Source organism: Odontomachus brunneus, unplaced genomic scaffold (genome assembly GCF_010583005.1).
Source record: "Odontomachus brunneus isolate Ranch 3 - 2012 unplaced genomic scaffold, Obru_v1 Obru_scaffold_238, whole genome shotgun sequence".
Lineage (NCBI taxonomy): Eukaryota > Metazoa > Arthropoda > Insecta > Hymenoptera > Formicidae > Odontomachus > Odontomachus brunneus.
Genome location: NW_022639688.1, coordinates 253,760 through 258,731, shown reverse-complemented (window position 1 = coordinate 258,731; position 4,972 = coordinate 253,760). Strand labels below are relative to the sequence as shown.

The following is a 4,972-nucleotide window of genomic DNA, read 5'->3' as shown; positions in this document are numbered from 1 at the left end:
CACGCTTCCGAAATGTTGAAGAAGTGCGAGAATGGGTGGACGAATGGATTGCTTCGAAACAAACATCGTTTTATCGAGATGGTATCGCCCAGTTGCCAGAAAGATGGCAAAAAGTTGTAGAAAGTGATGGAAAATACTTTCATTGAAATAATTTAAATAAATTTTTTACAATAAATGCTTTTTCTCAGTATTTTTTGGGCGGAAACTAAGTTAAGGTCCTAATATATAATTAATAAATATATTCAGAATTATATATAAGTCTGTTTATGGTATATGTATGACCTTATTCAACCGCTCATATACCCCTCACACATGACTGCATAATGCTACTTTTTACGCACGCACGCCGTGAGGGTAACGTGAGCCGTCATCAATTGTTATCTGGGTAACGCACGACCTGAGAAAAGGCGAGCACGAGGTGAAAACAGGCATTGTCGCGAAATCGTTCAACTCGGGATTTTTAATAATGAGAAAAATGAAACGATCGCGAAATTGTTCCCACTCGGCAAAACTTCCGTCGAATGGCGAAAGTCGAATAAGGGGAAATTGTGAGAGAGAGACCGCAGAGATTGTTGATCGATTGTGCACACTCACCGAATCGTTGCAGAGAAAAGAAGTTCGAGTTCCTCTAACATTTCGAATATAAAATCCACCACATTTTGGTATGAATCCTCCGTTGCATCGAATCGATTGTCCTCGAAATACTCCATTGCCTTTTGGTTAGCCTCGAGGGTTGCCTTTGACGAAGTGGAATAGCCCACTTGAAATTGCCGCCAGAGTTCCCACAGAGAAGAAATTCTCGAAGGCACCTTAGCTGGTGTTAGATTCTGTCGTCCTATATTCTTAAAATTGTCGAGCGTTCGTTCAATAGAGCGTTGCAATTGCAACTGTTGCTGCAGTTGCTTAGACATTTCACTTGAATCAATCAGTCACTTCTTGCTCACCTCTTTTGTAGAATAAGCACCGATCCGACTCGGAGGACCAGCAATGTTCGGTTATGATCGAGATGTTTCAACCAAACCGGATACCGGATCTGTCCAGAACAGGGCATGGTAAAGTGGGAGGAAAGTGGGGGGCGAGGAATGGTTCACGCACAGGAATTAAGAAAAAAAAGAAAGACTAGGCTTTAAGAGGGGAATTATATGGAAAAAAATCTTTTAGCCATTCTTTTATTGCATATTCTTAAAATATATACATTTGAAAATATTTATGTGAAGTTAGAAGAAGGATATCGAAAAATTGACGGAACAGGAGCGGTTTGAATACAAATGTGCGCTAGCCTGAAGTATCTTTACTAATTGTAAGTTATGCGAAGATCCTCTTCGCTTACTATCTGGACATCACGTACAGAGAAGAAAGAGTACGAGATTGAAAAATGTTAAAAAAAAATAATGAAAATATTGGAGGCAAAGGAGTTGGAAACCTAACAGACAAAATTATCCATGATCTCATGAAACATTATGGGTTGGTTATTAAACGGCTCACTCGATGGAAGATATGAGAATTAAATTTTGGGCCATTTATTTTCATAAAAGTTCCAGCGACACCAAGCCTCAGCATATGCAATGTCCGCCGAGTTCATCAAGCTGATGCGCGTGGCGACGCGCTGAGACGCAGGGAACTTTAGATGATTTTAAAAACGATTAACAGCCTTTAAATGAAAAAATTCTTCAAGTAATAAAGCCAATATACGAGGATCTCTTAAGAAACGACCTTTTGACGAGATATTTTGGTGCAAACACGCAAAATAATAACGAAAGTCTCAATGTGATGGCACTTACCAAAACATATACATGCAGGCTTGAAAACAATGGAAATAGCGACATTTCTAGCCATTATTATTTTTAACGAAGAATATGCACCTATTTTGAAAATTTTGTCAGTCATGGGCGTGAAAATCGGCAGAAGAGCGGAGATATTTGCACTTTAATAAGACCATGAAAACATTAATCGCGCGAAGCGTCGATTTTCCATTGAGATTCAGAGGGCCAGATCCGAAAACTGTGAGAGACAAGTGGCCTCTGGAGAACTTTTTGAGGAAGATGATGACATATTTTATACACCTGCAATGGCTGATTGATTGTAAGTTCAAAAACTTTGTTACTATCTATATGGAAAATACACATAAAACTTTAAACGCGTTTTTTTGAAAACTACATTTTCTTAAACTATCGACACGATTACGCAAAATCTACTAAACCGAATAACTTGAAGTTTTTATACAATATACAATAGACATGTAGTTTTCGCTTCTACCTCGAACACAGTTATATTTTATTTTATTCATTTTTTAACATGATTAAAAGTTGAATAAAAACTTCAATTTCGATACTTTTTTCTTTGTACAGTTATTATTTTTCCAAACTTGGCTTTACTGTCTTCATCTTAGTACTGGCTATAATGGCAACTGTATATTTTTAAAATCTTTCTCATTTTTTGGTTTCAGAGTAGTACCCGGAATTATGTCGACAGCAAACATAGAACTTGCAAACGGATGACTGCATTTTTATCTATAATTAAAAAGTGGATCCGTTCTTGTGATTCAATAAAATTTATTTTATACTTTGAACATTAATGAATACACTGTGCAAATTTCAAATCTATTGATCCTACCGTTTCCATTAAAAGAAATTCGTAAAAATAGTCTGGAAAACAGTCTTCTGCATGTAATTACCACCTTAATAGAACGCGGGCTGCAAGATTTATTTTAAATGTACGGCGATATAATGCACTTTGATAATGCTAGAAAGCGCAGCGGATGGAGCTTCTTCGCGTTGTTCGGTGGAAATCTTCTTCGCATTGGCCGTTGTGCAACGAGTCCTCGCAATAACGTTGCTGCACTCTCTCGCGCGATTGACGCAGTCCAGGTAAGCGTTCACGTAACAACTCAGTACATTTAGGCGGGATATAAAACGGGCGAATATCGCCCCGCTCAAATTAGCGAGAGACTGATTTTTGTCGTTGGAATACACTCGTGCGATTTGCGATAACCGATCCGAAATCCCATGTGGAGTATATCAAAGAAAAAAGACTGAGGAAAAATGTACGTTCGACGAGCTGAGAATTATAAAACGTCATAACTTTGACGAACCAGTTGAAGTCTCTGTAACGGTTTCGACAATCGCTTTTATAGACCTTTTTTTTCTATATGGAACAACCGGATTGGATGTTGCGGATCAGCCGATCGGGTTAAATTTTAATAATATATCGATGCCATAAGGATGTGCTCGGACACGTGAACACAAATATTTATCGAGTTGTGTGACGTTGTGAGTGTCGATCAGCTGTTTGTGTTTATTATTCGCTGTTTTTCAACGTGATAATCGTCGCGGCCTGTAAACACAAACCTGCGACGATTTCAAACTCATGCGCCAAGCGCGTGAATCTTTAGCAAGATAGAAAGGCACCCAACGTATAATATGAAATAAAGTTTAAAACTTTTAAAGACAAGAATCTCTGAGTACCCCCCGTAGACCACTTATGAACAATTTGCCTTTAATTCCAGTAGTTAAAGCACATCAAATTGACTACAATCACGTTTTTTATTGCAAAAACGGAGAAATTCTTGATATACAATATTCGTACTTTAAACATTCGATTTCGGAAATTTTGAATAGTTATAAAAGAAAAAGTTTATTTACAAAAATACCTTTTGGCTGCCCTAGTGAAAATTTTTTAATGAAAATCTCAGAATTTTTCTGAAATTTGAGATTTTCAGAGAAAGGAAGGATTTTTCAGACTTTTTTAGTTTTTTTTATGAAAAAGTTTACTACATTAAGTTAATTACATAATGCATTATGTAATTAGGAAAATGTGAGTGTTTCTCTTTATGTAGATTATATATAGTATGAGACAATTAAAAGAATTCAAAAACATTTTGTATAGCATTTTCTCTAAACGCAGGCCCAGACACACTATATATTTTCATGATAAAGATTCATAAATATTTATTTCGAATTGTTTTTTTCAAAATATTTCAAATATTACGTAAATATTTTGTATTTTTTTTATATATACATAATTGGGGGAAGTATCAAAATCCTTATTCAAAATATTATTAAAATATAGACTAAATATTTTATACAATATCTATTGTAAACAAAAAATAAATATATATAGTAATATTTTATAAATATTTTATATAAATAAAGGAATAAAGTCACAAAACCTTTATTTAAAATATTAAAATATAGACTAAATATATTTTATACACAATATCTATGGTAAACAAAAAATAAATATTTGTAATAATGTTTTGTAAAAATTTCTACAACTATTATGAAAAAAATAAATGTAATTATTTATAATTATTAAATTAATGAAGAAATAAGGAAATCAAAACTTAAATTTTGATAATGTATACTAAAGAAAAATTTTTTTATTTAAAGAAATATATTTTGTTATATATAATTTCTTAACTTAAAAAAATATTTGTTACATTTGAGAAAACATGTAATAAATATAAAGTAATATTTTTTTAAATTTGTAAAATCAGCTGTAAAATTATGAATTTCTAGATAAAAAATGATTTCTTTGATTTAAAATATATACCAGGTGTAGAAGTATGAAACCGGAATTTTTTTATACAAATAAGACGTCTGTTGTTCGAAAGTGATAAATAATACTTTATTCAAAATAATTTCCACTGTTTTGAACACATTTTTCCCACCTCTCTGGCAGTTTATGAATGCCGTGCCAAAAAAACTTTTCATCTTTTGAAGCGAACCAGTTATCTAGCCATTTTTCCACATTTTCATACGAATCGAAGCGTTGGTTAGCGAGAGCGTGTCCTAGCGATGCGAACAGGTGATAATCGGACGGAGCCAAGTCTGGAGAATAAGCCGCATGCGGTAGTAATTCCCAACTGAACGACTCGATCGTTTCCTTGACCCGTTTTGCTGTATGTGATGGGGCATTATCATGGAGCAAAATGACATTGTGTTGCCTTTTTGCATATTCTGGTCGTTTTTTA

The 4,972-nt window shown here is 34.2% G+C and overlaps 1 protein-coding gene across 1 annotated transcript in view; it reads left to right on the top strand.

Annotated features, from left to right (window-relative positions):
• The window catches only part of LOC116852602 (signal recognition particle 14 kDa protein), a 119,398-nt gene extending 116,827 nt beyond the window's left edge, over positions 1-2,571 (top strand). Inside the window, exon 6 of the transcript XR_004379798.1 lies at positions 956-2,571. The gene's annotated coding sequence lies outside the window, so the exon portion shown is untranslated. The remainder of the gene's footprint in view (positions 1-955) is intronic.
• The last annotated feature ends 2,401 nt before the right edge of the window (positions 2,572-4,972 follow it).